This window comes from Trifolium pratense, linkage group LG2 (genome assembly GCF_020283565.1).
Source record: "Trifolium pratense cultivar HEN17-A07 linkage group LG2, ARS_RC_1.1, whole genome shotgun sequence".
Classification (NCBI taxonomy): domain Eukaryota; kingdom Viridiplantae; phylum Streptophyta; class Magnoliopsida; order Fabales; family Fabaceae; genus Trifolium; species Trifolium pratense.
Window position 1 is genome coordinate 56,541,061 of NC_060060.1, and position 18,508 is coordinate 56,559,568.

Genomic DNA, 18,508 nt, shown 5'->3' on the forward strand with positions numbered 1-18,508 from the left:
GCTTATGTCCCTCGGTGTCCCTAAATTGAGCATATGTCCCTCGGTGTCGCTAAATTGAGCATATGTCCCTCGGTGTCGCTAAATTGAGCTTATGTCCCTCGGTGTCCCTAAATTGAGCTTACGTCCCTCGGTGTCCCTAAATTGAGCTTATGTCCCTCGGTGTCCCTAAATTGAGCTTATGTCCCTCGCTGTCCCTAAATTGAGGTTATGTCCCTCGATGTCCCTAAATTGAGCTTATGTCATTCGATGTCCCTAAATTGAGCTTATGTCCCTCGATGTCCCTAAATTGTGCTTATTTCACTCGTTGTCCCTAAATTGAGTTTATGTCCTTCAATGTCCCTAAATTGAACGTATGTCCTTCTTATGTCCCTCGGTGTCCCTTAATTGAGATTATGTCCCTCGGTGTCCCTTAATTGAGCTTATGTCCCTCGGTGTCCCTAAATTGAGCTTATGTCCCTCGGTGTGCCTAAATTCAGCTTATGTCCCTCGGTGTCCCTAAATTGAGCTTACGATGTCCCTCGGTGTCCCTAAATTGAGCTTATGTCCCTCGGTGTCCCTAAATTGAGCTTATGTCCCTCGGTGTCCCTAAATTGAGCTTATGTCCCTCGGTGTCCCTAAATTGAGCTTATGTCCCTCGGTGTACCTAAATTGAGCTTATGTCCCTCGGTGTCCCTAAATTGAGCTTATGTCCCTCGGTGTCCCTAAATTGAGCTTATGTCCCTCGGTGTCCCTAAATTGTGCTTATGTCCCTCGGTGGGCCTAAATTGAGCTTGTGTCCCTCGGTGTCCCTAAATTGAGCTTGTGTCCCTCGGTGTCCCTAAATTGAGCTTATGTTTCTCTATGTCCCTAAATTGAGCTTATGTCCCTCGGTGTGCCTAAATTCAGCTTATGTCCCTCGGTGCCCCTAAATTGAGCTTACGATGTCCATAAATTGAGCTTATGTCCCTCGGTGTCCCTAAATTGAGCTTATGTCCCTCGGTGTCGCTAAATTGAGCTTCTGTCCCTCGGTGTCCCTAAATTGAGCTTATGTCCCTCGATGTCCCTAAATTGAGTATGTCCCTCGTTGTCCCTAAATTGAGCTTTTGTCACTCGGTGTCCCTAAATTGAGCTTATGTCCCTCGATGTTCCTAAATTGAACTTATGACCCTCGCTGTCCCAAAATTGAGCTTATGTCCCTCGGTGTCCCTAAATTGAGCTTATGACCCTCGATGTCCCTAAATTGAGCTTATGTCCCTCGATGTCCCTAAATTGAGCTTATGTCCCTCGATGTCCCTAAATTGAGCTTATGACCCTCGATATCCCTAAAATGGGCTTATGTCCCTCGATGTCCCAAAATAGAGCTTATGTCCCTCGATGTCCCAACTCGGTGTCCCTAAATTGAGCTTATGTCCCTCGGTGTCCCTAAATTGAGCTTGTGTCCCTCAATGTCCCTAAATTGAGCTTATGTCCCTCAGTGTCCCTAAATTGAGCTTATGTCCCTCGATGTCCCAAAATAGAGCTTATGTCCCTCGATGTCCCAACTCGGTGTCCCTAAATTGAGCTTATGTCCCTCGTTGTCCCTAAATTGAACTTATGTCCCTCGGTGTCCCTAAATTGAACTTATGTCCCTCGATGTCCCTTAATTGAGATTATGTCCCTCGGTGTCCCTTAACTGAGCTTATGTCCCTTAGTCTCCCTAAATTGAGTTTATGCCCCTCGATGTCCGTAAATTGAGCTTATGTCCCTCGATGTTCCTAAATTGAGCTTATGTCCCTAGGTGTCCCTAAATTGAGCTTATGTCCCTCGGTGTACCTAAATTGAGCTTATGTCCCTCGGTGTCCCTAAATTGAGCTTATGTCCCTCGGTGTCCCTAAATTGAGCTTATGTCCCTCGGTGTCCCTAAATTGTGCTTATGTCCCTCGGTGGGCCTAAATTGAGCTTGTGTCCCTCGGTGTCCCTAAATTGAGCTTGTGTCCCTCGGTGTCCCTAAATTGAGCTTATGTTTCTCTATGTCCCTAAATTGAGCTTATGTCCCTCGGTGTGCCTAAATTCAGCTTATGTCCCTCGGTGCCCCTAAATTGAGCTTACGATGTCCATAAATTGAGCTTATGTCCCTCGGTGTCCCTAAATTGAGCTTATGTCCCTCGGTGTCGCTAAATTGAGCTTCTGTCCCTCGGTGTCCCTAAATTGAGCTTATGTCCCTCGATGTCCCTAAATTGAGTATGTCCCTCGTTGTCCCTAAATTGAGCTTTTGTCACTCGGTGTCCCTAAATTGAGCTTATGTCCCTCGATGTTCCTAAATTGAACTTATGACCCTCGCTGTCCCAAAATTGAGCTTATGTCCCTCGGTGTCCCTAAATTGAGCTTATGACCCTCGATGTCCCTAAATTGAGCTTATGTCCCTCGATGTACCTAAATTGAGCTTATGTCCCTCGATGTCCCTAAATTGAGCTTATGACCCTCGATATCCCTAAAATGGGCTTATGTCCCTCGATGTCCCAAAATAGAGCTTATGTCCCTCGATGTCCCAACTCGGTGTCCCTAAATTGAGCTTATGTCCCTCAGTGTCCCTAAATTGAGCTTATGTCCCTCGATGTCCCAAAATAGAGCTTATGTCCCTCGTTGTCCCTAAATTGAGCTTATGTCCCTCGGTGTCCCTAAATTGAACTTATGTCCCTCGATGTCCCTTAATTGAGATTATGTCCCTCGGTGTCCCTTAACTGAGCTTATGTCCCTTAGTCTCCCTAAATTGAGTTTATGCCCCTCGATGTCCGTAAATTGAGCTTATGTCCCTCGATGTTCCTAAATTGAGCTTATGTCCCTAGGTGTCCCTAAATTGAGCTTATGTCCCTCGGTGTCCCTTAATTGATCTTATGTCGCTCGGTGTCCCTAAATTTAGCTTATGTCCCTCGGTGTGCCTAAATTCAGCTTATGTCCCTCGGTGTCCCTAAATTCAGCTTATGTCCCTCGGTGTCCCTAAATTGAGCTTACGATGTCCCTAAATTGTGCTTATGTCCCTCGGTGTCCCTAAATTGAGCTTATGTCCCTCGGTGTCCCTAAATTGAGCTTTTGTCCCTCGTTGTCCCTAAATTGAGCTTTTGTCACTCGTTGTCCCTAAATTGAGCTTTTGTCACTCGGTGTCCCTAAATTGAGCTTATGTCGCTCGATGTTCCTAAATTGAGTTTATGACCCTCGCTGTCCCAAAATTGAGCTTATGTCCCTCGGTGTCCCTAAATTCATCTTATTACCCTCGCTGTCCCAAAATTGAGCTTATGTCCCTCGGTGTCCCTAAATTGAGCTTATGTCCCTCGGTGTCCCTAAATTGAGCTTATGTCCCTCGGTTTCCCTAAATTGATATTATGTCCCTCGGTGTCCCTAAATTGTGCTTATGTCCCTCGGTGGGCCTAAATTGAGCTTATGTCCCTCGGTGTCCCTAAATTGAGCTTATGTCCCTCGGTGTGCCTAAATTTAGCTTATGTCCCTCGGTGTACCTAAATTGAGCTTACGATGTCCCTAAATTGAGCTTATGTCCCTCGGTGTCCCTAAATTGAGCTTATTTATGTCCCTCGGTGTCCCTAAATTGAGCTTATTTATGTCCCTCGGTGTCCCTAAATTGAGCTTATGTCCCTCGGTGTCCCTAAATTGAGCTTATGTCCCTCGGTGTCCCTAAATTGAGCATATGTCCCTCGGTGTCGCTAAATTGAGCTTATGTCCCTCGGTGTCCCTAAATTGAGCTTACGTCCCAAGGTGTCCCTAAATTGAGCTTACGTCCCTCGGTGTCCCTAAATTGAGCTTATGTCCCTCGCTGTCCCTAAATTGAGCTTATGTCATTCGATGTCCCTAAATTGAGCTTATGTCCCTCGATGTCCCTAAATTGTGCTTATTTCACTCGTTGTCCCTTAATTGAGATTATGTCCCTCGGTGTCCCTTAATTGAGATTATGTCCCTCGGTGTCCCTTAATTAAGCTTATGTCCCTCGGTGTCCCTTAATTGAGCTTATGTCCCTCGATGTCCCTAAATTGAGTATGTCCCTCGTTGTCCCTAAATTGAGCTTTTGTCACTCGGTGTCCCTAAATTGAGCTTATGTCCCTCGATGTTCCTAAATTGAACTTTTGACCCTCGCTGTCCCAAAATTGAGCTTATGTCCCTCAGTGTCCCAAAATTGAGCTTATGACCCTCGATGTCCCTAAATTGAGCTTATGTCCTCGATGTCCCTAAATTGAGCTTATGTCCCTCGATGTCCCTAAATTGAGCTTATGACCCTCGATATCCCTAAAATGGGCTTATGTCCCTCGATGTCCCAAAATAGAGCTTATGTCCCTCGATGTCCCAACTCGGTGTCCCTAAATTGAGCTTATGTCCCTCGGTGTCCCTAAATTGAACTTGTGTCCCTCGATGTCCCTAAATTGAGCTTATGTCCCTCAGTGTCCCTAAATTGAGTTTATGTCCTTCGATGTCCCAAAATAGAGCTTATGTCCCTCGATGTCCCAACTCGGTGTCCCTAAATTGAGCTTATGTCCCTCGGTGTCCCTAAATTGAGCTTATGTCCCTCGGTGTCCCTAAATTGAACTTATGTCCCTCGATGTCCCTTAATTGAGATTATGTCCCTCGGTGTCCCTTAACTGAGCTTATGTCCCTTAGTCTCCCTAAATTGAGTTTATGCCCCTCGATGTCCGTAAATTGAGCTTATGTCCCTCGATGTTCCTAAATTGAGCTTATGTCCCTAGGTGTCCCTAAATTGAGCTTATGTCCCTCGGTGTCCCTTAATTGATCTTATGTCGCTCGGTGTCCCTAAATTTAGCTTATGTCTCTCGGTGTGCCTAAATTCAGCTTATGTCCCTCGGTGTCCCTAAATTGAGCTTACGATGTCCCTAAATTGAGCTTACGATGTCCCTAAATTGTGCTTATGTCCCTCGGTGTCCCTAAATTGAGCTTATGTCCCTCGGTGTCCCTAAATTGAGCTTATGTCCCTCGGTGTCCCTAAATTGAGCTTTTGTCCCTCGTTGTCCCTAAATTGAGCTTTTGTCACTCGGTGTCCCTAAATTGAGCTTATGTCGCTCGATGTTCCTAAATTGAGTTTATGACCCTCGCTGTCCCAAAATCGAGCTTATGTCCCTCGGTGTCCCGAAATTCATCTTATGACCCTCGCTGTCCCAAAATTGAGCTTATGTCCCTCGGTGTCCCTAAATTGAGCTTATGTCCCTCGGTGTCCCTAAATTGAGCTTATGTCCCTCGGTTTCCCTAAATTGATATTATGTCCCTCGGTGTCCCTAAATTGTGCTTATGTCCCTCGGTGGGCCTAAATTGAGCTTATGTCCCTCGGTGTCCCTAAATTGAGCTTATGTCCCTCGGTGTGCCTAAATTTAGCTTATGTCCCTCGGTGTACCTAAATTGAGCTTACGATGTCCCTAAATTGAGCTTATGTCCCTCGGTGTCCCTAAATTGAGCTTATGTCCCTCGATGTCCCTAAATTGAGCTTATGTCCCTCGTTGTCCCTAAATTGAGCTTTTGTCACTCGGTGTCCCTAAATTGAGCTTATATCCCTCGGTGTCCCTAAATTGAGCTTATGTCCCTCGCTGTCCCTAAATTGAGCTTATGTCATTCGATGTCCCTAAATTGAGCTTATGTCCCTCGATGTCCCTAAATTGTGCTTATTTCACTCGTTGTCCCTTAATTGAGATTATGTCCCTCGGTGTCCCTTAATTGAGATTATGTCCCTCGGTGTCCCTTAATTAAGCTTATGTCCCTCGGTGTCCCTTAATTGAGCTTATGTCCCTCGATGTCCCTAAATTGAGTATGTCCCTCGTTGTCCCTAAATTGAGCTTTTGTCACTCGGTGTCCCTAAATTGAGCTTATGTCCCTCGATGTTCCTAAATTGAACTTTTGACCCTCGCTGTCCCAAAATTGAGCTTATGTCCCTCAGTGTCCCAAAATTGAGCTTATGACCCTCGATGTCCCTAAATTGAGCTTATGTCCTCGATGTCCCTAAATTGAGCTTATGTCCCTCGATGTCCCTAAATTGAGCTTATGACCCTCGATATCCCTAAAATGGGCTTATGTCCCTCGATGTCCCAAAATAGAGCTTATGTCCCTCGATGTCCCAACTCGGTGTCCCTAAATTGAGCTTATGTCCCTCGGTGTCCCTAAATTGAACTTGTGTCCCTCGATGTCCCTAAATTGAGCTTATGTCCCTCAGTGTCCCTAAATTGAGTTTATGTCCTTCGATGTCCCAAAATAGAGCTTATGTCCCTCGATGTCCCAACTCGGTGTCCCTAAATTGAGCTTATGTCCCTCGGTGTCCCTAAATTGAGCTTATGTCCCTCGGTGTCCCTAAATTGAACTTATGTCCCTCGATGTCCCTTAATTGAGATTATGTCCCTCGGTGTCCCTTAACTGAGCTTATGTCCCTTAGTCTCCCTAAATTGAGTTTATGCCCCTCGATGTCCGTAAATTGAGCTTATGTCCCTCGATGTTCCTAAATTGAGCTTATGTCCCTAGGTGTCCCTAAATTGAGCTTATGTCCCTCGGTGTCCCTTAATTGATCTTATGTCGCTCGGTGTCCCTAAATTTAGCTTATGTCTCTCGGTGTGCCTAAATTCAGCTTATGTCCCTCGGTGTCCCTAAATTGAGCTTACGATGTCCCTAAATTGAGCTTACGATGTCCCTAAATTGTGCTTATGTCCCTCGGTGTCCCTAAATTGAGCTTATGTCCCTCGGTGTCCCTAAATTGAGCTTATGTCCCTCGGTGTCCCTAAATTGAGCTTTTGTCCCTCGTTGTCCCTAAATTGAGCTTTTGTCACTCGGTGTCCCTAAATTGAGCTTATGTCGCTCGATGTTCCTAAATTGAGTTTATGACCCTCGCTGTCCCAAAATCGAGCTTATGTCCCTCGGTGTCCCGAAATTCATCTTATGACCCTCGCTGTCCCAAAATTGAGCTTATGTCCCTCGGTGTCCCTAAATTGAGCTTATGTCCCTCGGTGTCCCTAAATTGAGCTTATGTCCCTCGGTTTCCCTAAATTGATATTATGTCCCTCGGTGTCCCTAAATTGTGCTTATGTCCCTCGGTGGGCCTAAATTGAGCTTATGTCCCTCGGTGTCCCTAAATTGAGCTTATGTCCCTCGGTGTGCCTAAATTTAGCTTATGTCCCTCGGTGTACCTAAATTGAGCTTACGATGTCCCTAAATTGAGCTTATGTCCCTCGGTGTCCCTAAATTGAGCTTATGTCCCTCGATGTCCCTAAATTGAGCTTATGTCCCTCGTTGTCCCTAAATTGAGCTTTTGTCACTCGGTGTCCCTAAATTGAGCTTATATCCCTCGGTGTCCCTAAATTGAGCTTATGTCCCTCGATGTCCCTAAATTGTGCTTATGTCCCCTGTTGTCCCTAAATTGAGTTTTTGTCCTTCGATGTCCCTAAATTGAACTTATGTCCCTCGATGTCCCTTAATTGAGATTATGTCCCTCGGTGTCCCTTAATTGAGCTTATGTCCCTCGGTGTCCCTAAATTGAGCTTATGTCCCTTGGTGTCCCTAAATTGAGCTCATGTCCCTCGGTGTCCCTAAATTGAGCTTATGTCCCTCGGTGTCCCTAAATTGAGCTTATGTCCCTCGGTTTCCCTAAATTGATCTTATGTCCCTCGGTGTCCCTAAATTGTACTTATGTCCCTCGGTGGGCCAAAATTGAGCTTATGTCCCTCGGTGTCCCTAAATTGAGCTTATGTTTCTCTATGTCCCTAAATTGAGCTTATGTCCCTCGGTGTGCCTAAATTCAGCTTATGTCCCTCGGTGTCCCTAAATTTAGCTTACGATGTCCCTAAATTTAGCTTACGATGTCCCTTGGTGTCCCTAAATTGAGCTTATGTCCCTTGGTGTCCCTAAATTGAGCTTATGTCCCTCGATGTCCCTAAATTGAGTTTATGTCCCTCGTTGTCCCTAAATTTAGCTTTTGTCCCTCGGTGTCCCTAAATTGAGCTTATGTCCCTCGATGTTCCTAAATTGAGCTTATGACCCTCGCTGTCCCAAAATTGAGCTTATGTCCCTCGGTGTCCCTAAATTGAGCTTATGTCCCTCGGTGTACCTAAATTGAGCTTATGTCCCTCGGTGTCCCTAAATTGAGCTTATGTCCCCCGGTGTCCCTAAATTGATCTTATGTCCCTCGGTGTCCCTAAATTGTGCTTATGTCCCTCGGTGGGCCTAAATTGAGCTTGTGTCCCTCGGTGTCCCTAAATTGAGCTTGTGTCCCTCGATGTCCCTAAATTGAGCTTGTGTCCCTCGGTGTCCCTAAATTGAGCTTATGTTTCTCTATGTCCTTAAATTGAGCTTATGTCCTTCGGTGTGCCTAAATTCAGCTTATGTCCCTCGGTGTCCCTAAATTGAGCTTACGATGTCCCTAAATTGAGCTTATATCCCTCGGTGTCCCTAAATTGAGCTTATGTCCCTCGATGTCCCTAAATTGTGCTTATGTCCCCTGTTGTCCCTAAATTGAGTTTTTGTCCTTCGATGTCCCTAAATTGAACTTATGTCCCTCGATGTCCCTTAATTGAGATTATGTCCCTCGGTGTCCCTTAATTGAGCTTATGTCCCTCGGTGTCCCTAAATTGAGCTTATGTCCCTTGGTGTCCCTAAATTGAGCTCATGTCCCTCGGTGTCCCTAAATTGAGCTTATGTCCCTCGGTGTCCCTAAATTGAGCTTATGTCCCTCGGTTTCCCTAAATTGATCTTATGTCCCTCGGTGTCCCTAAATTGTACTTATGTCCCTCGGTGGGCCAAAATTGAGCTTATGTCCCTCGGTGTCCCTAAATTGAGCTTATGTTTCTCTATGTCCCTAAATTGAGCTTATGTCCCTCGGTGTGCCTAAATTCAGCTTATGTCCCTCGGTGTCCCTAAATTGAGCTTACGATGTCCCTAAATTGAGCTTACGATGTCCCTTGGTGTCCCTAAATTGAGCTTATGTCCCTTGGTGTCCCTAAATTGAGCTTATGTCCCTCGATGTCCCTAAATTGAGTTTATGTCCCTCGTTGTCCCTTAATTTAGCTTTTGTCCCTCGGTGTCCCTAAATTGAGCTTATGTCCCTCGATGTTCCTAAATTGAGCTTATGACCCTCGCTGTCCCAAAATTGAGCTTATGTCCCTCGGTGTCCCTAAATTGAGCTTATGTCCCTCGGTGTACCTAAATTGAGCTTATGTCCCTCGGTGTCCCTAAATTGAGCTTATGTCCCCCGGTGTCCCTAAATTGATCTTATGTCCCTCGGTGTCCCTAAATTGTGCTTATGTCCCTCGGTGGGCCTAAATTGAGCTTGTGTCCCTCGGTGTCCCTAAATTGAGCTTGTGTCCCTCGATGTCCCTAAATTGAGCTTGTGTCCCTCGGTGTCCCTAAATTGAGCTTATGTTTCTCTATGTCCCTAAATTGAGCTTATGTCCTTCGGTGTGCCTAAATTCAGCTTATGTCCCTCGGTGTCCCTAAATTGAGCTTATGTCCCTCGGTGTCCCTAAATTGAGCTTATGTCCCTCGGTGTCCCTAAATTGAGCTTATGTCCCTCGGTGTCGCTAAATTGAGCTTCTGTCCCTCGGTGTCCCTAAATTGAGCTTATGTCCCTCGATGTCCCTAAATTGAGCTTTTGTCACTCGGTGTCCCTAAATTGAGCTTATGTCCCTCGATGTTCCTAAATTGAGCTTATGACCCTCGGTGTCCCAAAATTGAGCTTATGTCCCTCGGTGTCCCTAACTTGAGCTTATGACCCTCGATGTCCCTAAATTGAGCTTATGACCCTCGATGTCCCTAAATTGAGCTTAGGTCCCTCGATGTCCCTAAATTGAGCTTATGTCCCTCGGTGTGCCTAAATTCAGCTTATGTCCCTCGGTGTCCCTAAATTGAGCTTACGATGTCCCTAAATTGAGCTTACGATGTCCCTTGGTGTCCCTAAATTGAGCTTATGTCCCTCGGTGTCCCTAAATTGAGCTTATGTCCCTCGATGTCCCTAAATTGAGCTTATGTCCCTCGTTGTCCCTAAATTGAGCTTTTGTCATTCGGTGTCCCTAAATTGAGCTTATGTCCCTCGATGTTCCTAAATTGAGCTTATGACCCTCGCTGTCCCAAAATTGAGCTTATGTCCCTCGGTGTCCCTAAATTGATCTTATGACCCTCGCTGTCCCAAAATTGAGCTTATGTCCCTCGGTATCCCTAAATTGAGCTTATGTCCCTCGATGTCCCTAAACTGAACTTATGTCCCTCGATGTCCAAATTCAGTATATGACCCTCGATGTCCGTAAATTGAGCTTATGTCCCTCGGAGTCCCTAAATTGAGCTTATGTCCATCGGAGTCCCTAAATTGAGCTTATGTCCATCGGTGTCCCTAAATTGAGCTTATGTCCCTCGGTGTCCCTAAATTGAGCTTATGACCCTCGACGTCCCTAAATTGAGCTTATGTCCCTCGATGTCCCTAAATTGATTCCAAACCCGCTGATAACAGGTAAATCACTTCTATAACGGGAAATTGGGAAAATGGTTGAGTATATATAACGGGAAATTGGTTGAGTATTATATCCCTTGATTTTTTCATACTTGAAACACAAGTTGAGGTGACCCTTGATAATGATTTTTTCATAACGGTAAATTGGGAAGATGGTTGTGTGCCATGGTGCCTTTGATGCAAAATTGAGTGCAGGTCACTTGGTGTCCCTAAATTGAGCTTATGTCACTCGGTTTCCCTAAATTGATCTTATGTCCCTCGGTGTCCCTAAATTGTACTTATGTCCCTCGGTGGGCCAAAATTGATCTTTTGTCCCTCGGTGTCCCTAAATTGAGCTTATGTTTCTCTATGTCCCTAAATTGAGCTTATGTCCCTCGGTGTGCCTAAATTCAGCTTATGTCCCTCGGTGTCCCTAAATTGAGCTTACGATGTCCCTAAATTGAGCTTACGATGTCCCTTGGTGTCCCTAAATTGAGCTTATGTCCCTCGGTGTCCCTAAATTGAGCTTATGTCCCTCGATGTCCCTAAATTGAGCTTATGTCCCTCGTTGTCCCTAAATTGAGCTTTTGTCATTCAGTGTCCCTAAATTGAGCTTATGTCCCTCGATGTTCCTAAATTGAGCTTATGACCCTCGCTGTCCCAAAATTGAGCTTATGTCCCTCGGTGTCCCTAAATTGATCTTATGACCCTCGCTGTCCCAAAATTGAGCTTATGTCCCTCGGTATCCCTAAATTGAGCTTATGTCCCTCGATGTCCCTAAACTGAACTTATGTCCCTCGATGTCCAAATTCAGTATATGACCCTCGATGTCCGTAAATTGAGCTTATGTCCCTCGGAGTCCCTAAATTGAGCTTATGTCCATCGGAGTCCCTAAATTGAGCTTATGTTCATCGGTGTCCCTAAATTGAGCTTATGTCCCTCGGTGTCCCTAAATTGAGCTTATGACCCTCGACGTCCCTAAATTGAGCTTATGTCCCTCGATGTCCCTAAATTGATTCCAAACCCGCTGATAACAGGTAAATCACTTCTATAACGGGAAATTGGGAAAATGGTTGAGTATATATAACGGGAAATTGGTTGAGTATTATATCCCTTGATTTTTTCATACTTGAAACACAAGTTGAGGTGACCCTTGATAATGATTTTTTCATAACGGTAAATTGGGAAGATGGTTGTGTGCCATGGTGCCTTTGATGCAAAATTGAGTGCAGGTCACTTGATGTCCCTAAATTGAGTTTATGTCCGTCGATGTCCCGAAAACTGATGGTCTGAATGCAATTTCAATGTAAATGCTTCATAACTTCAAATGTAAGTTGAGAAGACACTTGGCGCCTTAGATGGAAAATTAAATAATGTCCCTCGATGGCCATAAACTGAATATATGTCGCTCGATGTCCCTAAATTGAATATATGCACCTCAATGTCCCTAAATTAAATTTTCATAATTCTGCTTTGTATTGTTGTCTATTATTAAGTTTTTGGGAACAATATATGGGAACAAGTGCTAGACTCAAGCTTTACAGTTGAAAATTGTGTTCATTAGTTACTTTAATGTTGGAAGTTAGCGCAGAGCTTGTGTTCTGTTTCAATCTGATGCAGGCAGAACCTGAACTGCTTCGGGTCTGATGCGGCTGGTGATTTGCAGAATGCTACAATGGCTGAGCCTGGTGCTGCGCAGTCATATTTGGCTTCTGTTAATTTTAAAATTCGACTCCTGGGTGATTCAAATGTAATATTGATGCATCCTTTGTGTCACATTTAAATAAAGTTGGGTTTGGAATATGTATCCGTGACAAACGCGGTCAATTTGTGATTTCAAAGAGAGAATGGATTGCCCTTCTTTGTGGAGTGGATGTGGGCGTACCTCTTGGTGAGTATATGTTCCCTAATTAATGGTATGTCCCTCGATGTCCCTAAATTGGGTTTATACCCTCGATGTTCCTATATTGAATTAATGTACTGGATGACCCTAAATTGAACTTATGTCCCTCGATGTCCCTAAATTGAACTTATGTCCCTCGATGTCCCTAAATTGAGCTTGTGTCCCTCGGTGTCCTTATAATTGATTGTCTAAATGCAATTTCAATGTGAATGCTTCATAACTTTACATGTAAGTGGAGAAGACCCTTGGAGCCTTTGATGCAAAATTGAATATATGTCCCTGATGTCTCTAAATTGAATAATGTACCTCAATGTCATTGTCCCCAAATTAGATGTTCATAATTCTGCAAAGTTTTGTTGTTTATTATGAAGTTTATGGGAACAAGTGCTGACCTGAGCTTTATAGTTGAAAATTGTGTCCATTAGTTACTTTAATTTTGGAATATAGCACAGGGATTGTGTTCTGTTTCAAATCTGAAGCAGGCAGAACCTGTGATTGCTTCAGGTCTGATACGATCTGAATGAAACACAAGTTGAGATGACCCTTGATAATGATTTTTGCATAACGGTTAATCGGGAAGATGGTTGTGTGCCTTGGTGCCTTCGATGCAAAATTGATTACATGTCACTTGATGTCCCTAAATTGAGTTTGTCCCTCGATGTTCCTAAATTGAATTTATGTTCCTCGATGTCCCTAAATTGAGTTTATGTCCCTCGATGTCCCTAAATTGATGTCCACTGATGTCCCGAAAACTGATGGTCTGAATGCAATTTCAATGTGAATGCTTTATAACTTAAATGTAAGTGGAGAATTCTTAAGACAAGTATTGCGACGCTGTATTTGGATGACTCTAACGAGATGAATTTTTTATGCAAAATGTGGTTTACAATATGAATTCATTTTATGGTCTAAATGCAATTTGAATTTGAACGTTTTATTCATAACTTGAAATGCAAGTCGAGATAACCCTTGATAATGATTTTTTCATAACGTTAAATTGGGAAGATGGTTGAGTATATGTCCCTCGATGTCCCTAAATTGAGTTTATGTCCCTCAATTGAGTTTATATCCCTTGACGGTCTGAATGCAATTGCACTGTAAATGCATCATTGCTTTAAATGTAACTGGAGAAGATCCTTGGCGCCTTAGATGCAAAGTTGAATATAGGTGGCTCGATGTCCCTAAATTAGGTGTTCATAATTCTGCTCTGTTTTGTTGTCTATTATGAAGTTTATGGGAACGTATGGTAACAAGTGCTAGACTCAAGCTTTATATAGAGATGCATGTGTCCTTGAAATCAACCTTGTTGATGACAAGGATGTTGTTCCGAATTCTTGATGTAATGCTAAAGGTTCGACTGTGGATTCTTCTCGAGTAGAGGTTTCAGTAGAAAAGGCTGAAACACAGCTTCATCCTTTAGAAAAAAATGCCATTAATGTGGGTTCGTTTCAACTTGAGCGTTCTATAGATAAAACTGAAACTAGACCACAGATATCACAAGACGATATTGAAACAAAGTTGGGTGATACGTTCTGTTCTGTTATTACAGGAATGAAACTAAGTTCCCTGGACGATAAAAATTCTGTATCCACTGAGTCTAGGAATCTTTTAGCTGGAAGTGATCTGGTAAATTTTGATACAACAGCTTTGATAGCTTTTGTATCAGGAATTAGTAATGGTGGAACAGAGAAACTTTTGGCTACTCCGGAAAGTGATCCGAGACAGCGGTTAAAGGGAAACTATGACTTTGTGATTGGTCAAGTGAGTTATTGATATTTTTTGCCTCCTGCTTTCTGTTTTTGACCTTTAGCATGTTTCTATTTGATGATGAAACATTCCAATTATTCAATTAACAGTCGTTAGCTTAAACATCAAAACTTTCAAAATATGAAGACTCGATGATCCAGTTTTGACTTTTGAAATGATTCTTAGTTTAGCATTTTGACTTTAGTGAAATGGTCATTGTCTTTGTCAATTCCAATTTTTTATTTATCAAACTCATCACCCCTTCATTCATATTTTGTTACCGAAGTTTATTAAATTGGCAATGATCATGAATTTACTCACATCTTACTCACATCTTCATTCATAGTGATTACTTGTCCTTCGTATTACTAACCTAAAGTTATATGGTGTTTTAGTTAACTATGCGAATTAAATATTTGCACTGTATGTAGTTTTTATAAACTTTTCTGGTTTTCATTGGTGTCAATTGAATAATTCAATATTTGTGCAATATTTGAATTGACAAAAGCTTTCTCCAATATTTGTGCTAGATTATGTCTGAACTTCAAAATCCAATCCATGTGGAATTTGGTAAAGTCCTGTGTGGAAAGCATGGCATAATTTGTGAGAGTGTTCTGTCAGAATTTAAGGAGTTGGTACTAATGTGTGGAGGGCCTAATGAGAAACTTAGAGCTAACAAGTTAATAAATTGTCTCAGGTGAGTTTAATGAGTTATTTTTTCTCTATTAACCACCGGAGTTGGTACTAATGTGTGGAGGGCCTAATGAGAAACTTAGAGCTAACAAGTTAATAAATTGTCTCAGGTGAGTTTAATGAGTTATTTTTTCTCTATTAACCACCTGGATTTATTCTGCAAATGAAAAATCAATTTTTTTTGACAGTGTTAGTATGTTAAACTTAGCACAAAGAATGATATTTCCTCAAAGATTGTAACTTCCGTAAACATATAAAAACAATGTATAATAGGAGAAAATAACATCCAATATGTACACATTTTACATTCCAAGTAGGAAATTTATCATGATAAGGAGAGCAGTGCTGTCAAATAGCGGCTATAGCGTGCGTAGTGGAATTTGAACAAATCACTATTGTTATGAGATATGCTATTTAGTACACAGTACATGTATTGTTAAATAGCGGCTATAGTATTGTAGCGTAGTGGAATTTGAGCAAACCACTATTTTCCGCGATCCACCACCTTTGACATCATTGTAGAAGAGAGGTCATGATTCATGAATAAACACTACTTACATTTGCAATAAACAGATGTTTTCTAAACTCTATAGTACAATACCATTTAGGGATTTTCTTAATTTAATCATGTCAAGGATAGAGACACCGGGCATGACATGGACACCGACATGTTGACACCGATAATAATTTGAGAAAATGACATAATTCAATGTAATTATAAGTGTCGGTGTCATGTCGGTGCCGGACACCGACGCATGTCCGACACCGGGACACGCCTAATCCAAGGAGTGTCTGTGCTTCATAGGTCTTGTGTGTTCACACATGACAACAAGTTTCGTAATTATATTTTTTTCAAAGTTGTCAACATTTTGAACTGACAATCTGGAGGATCACCACAGGGTTGTTCCTGATACTCCTTCAGAACGCGCATGATGGGCCTCCCAACAACTAGGAAGCTGGCATTAAAAAACAAGATTGTCTTTGGCACTGGTGACCATTATCATGCCCCAACTTTGGCAGCAAATATGGCATTCGTCAGAGCAGTTTCACAGACGGGGATGTCCCTCTCCAGTATTGAACATAGACCAAGGGCATTAACTGGTGATTAGTTACACGCATTCATGACAACAAATGTTAAAGCATTCACTCACATATTAGAATCTAATTTCAAATTTTCAATTGAATGTGTTACTGAAGTCCATTCATCAAAATTCAATTGCATAGGTTCTGCTTATTTTAATGGAGGTGTAATAACAAATTCTGGCAAGATGAAAGTTATTCTTAGTTGAACAACGCCATGTTTCTGATAAAGTACCAGGATCCTTGTACAAGTTGACTTTTTACTATTTATTTGTTGTTAATAAGTTGCCATAGTCCCAATGCAAGATATAGCTATATTAAAAAATTAGTTTGTCAATAGTTATATTTACTACCATGTAAATATAAGTAGTTGATGCCGTCTCTGAGACAGTTAACCCAGGGCCTCAAATATTCTACCTAAGTAGTTGATGCCAGAACAACTGAAACGGGTTTGCAAATTATGAACTTTTCATAATCTGTCAGTTTGCAACTGAAATATAATTTGCACTAATGCAATTGTAAACCCTTCTTCTGTCATGAAAATCAGGTTTTCAGTTTGAATTTACAGTTGGTGCTATCTACCACCAAGAGGCAATCCGTTAAGATTCTAACATTCCTCGGCTTCAACCTCTCATGTTTGATGGATACTGGTGATGTGATGCATAAGTACCTTCAGATCCAGTTGTGTTTGAACCTCTACTTGACCAATCAAGGACACTTTTTGAACATTGTTTTGTTCTGATGACTTTGGAAGAACTGACATGGCAATGGATGATTGATGATACTGCACCTGCAATTCATGATCATTTCCTGAAGAACCTGGAGCATGGCAGTTGGGTTTGGAATATGTATCTGTGACAAACATGGTCAATTTGTGCTTTCAAAGATAGAATGGATTGCCCTTCTTTGTCGAATGGATGCCGGCGTACCTCTTGGTGAGTATATGTTCCCTAATTGATGGTATGTCCTTCAATGTCCCTAAATTCAGTTTATGTCCCTCGATGTCCCCTAAAATTGATGTCTGAATGCAATTTCAATGTGAATGCTTATTCATAACTACAAATGTAAGTGGAGAAGACCCTTGGCGCTTTAAATGCAAAATTGAATATATGTCCCTCGATGTCCCTAAATTGAATATATGTACCTTAATGTCCTCAAATTAGATGTTCATAATTCTGCAAAGTTTTGTTGTCTATTATGAAGTTTATGGGAACAACGTATGGGAACAAGTGCTAGACCCGAGCTTTATAGTTGAAAATTGTGTTCATTAGTTACTTTAATGTTGGAATTTAGCACAAAGTTGTGTTCTGTTTTAAATCCGATGCAGGCAGAACCTGCGATTGCTTTAGGTATGATATGGGCTGGTGCTTTGCAGAATGCTACAGCAGCTGAGCCTGGTGCGGCACAGTCATATTCAGCCGCTGTTAATTGGTGAAGTAAACTCACACTCTCTCCAAAATCTTGTGTTAATCTTGATTATCTAACAATCTGCTAAATTGGTGAATCTTTATTATTCAAATCTAAGAAGGCTAATCTGTAAAGTAAGAAACTGTATAATTGCTAAAAGAATTCTTAAGACAAGTATTGCGATGATATATTTGGATGACTCTAACTAGATGAATTTTTTCAGAAAAATGTGGTTTACAATATGAAATTTTATTTTATGGTCTGAATACAATTTGAATATGAATAGTTTATTCATAACTTGATAATGATTTTTTCATAACGGTAAATTGGGAAAATGGTTGTGTGCCTTGGTGCCTTCGATTTAAAAAATGAGTACAGGTCACTCGATGTCCCTAAATTGAGTTTATGTCCGTTGATGTCCGGAAAATTGATGGTTTGAATGCAATTTCAATGTGAATGCTTCATAACTTCAAATGTAACTGGAGAAGACACTTTCCGCCTTAGATGCAACATTAAATATATGTCCCTCGATGGCCGTAAATTGAATATCTGTTGCTTGATGTCCCTAAATTGAATATACGTACCTCAATGTCCCTTAATTAAATTTTCCTAATTCTGCTTTGTATTGTTGTCTATTATGAAGTTTATGGGATCAAGTGATAGACTCAAGCTTTACAGTTGAAAATTGTGTTCATCAGTTACTTCAATGTTGGAATTTAGCACAGAGATTGTGTTCTGTTTATGTCTGATGCAGGTAGAATCTGAATTGCTTCGGGTCTGATGCGGGCTGGTGATTTGCAGAATGCTACAGCAGCTGAGCCTGGTGTTGCGTAGTCATATTCGACTTTTGTTAATTTTAAAATTCGACTCCTGGGTGATTCAAATGTAATATTGATGCATCCTTTGTGTCGCATTTAAATAAAGTTGGGTTTGGAATATGTATCCGTGACAAACATGGTCAATTTGTGCTATCAAAGACAGAATGGATTGCCCTTCTTTGTGGAGTGGATGCCGGCGTACCTCTTGGTGAGTATATGTTCCCTAATTGATGGTATGTCCTTCGATGTCCCTAAGTTGAGTTTATGTTCCTCCATGTCCCTAAAACGGATGGTCTGAATGCAATTTCAGTGTGAATGCTTATTCATAACTACAAATGTTCATAACTACAAATGTAAGTGGAGAAGACCTTTGGTGCCTTAGATGCAAAAATTGAATATATGTCCTCCATGTCCGTAAATTGAATATATGTTCCTCGA

General features: G+C 42.0%; 1 long non-coding RNA gene across 1 annotated transcript; it reads left to right on the forward strand.

The window, feature by feature from the left end:
• The first annotated feature begins 15,697 nt into the window (after positions 1-15,697).
• Positions 15,698-18,508, forward strand: LOC123903719. Its single transcript, XR_006808166.1, has 3 exons — positions 15,698-16,780; positions 17,173-17,281; positions 18,007-18,508. It is a non-coding gene; the product is annotated as an uncharacterized LOC123903719 (long non-coding RNA).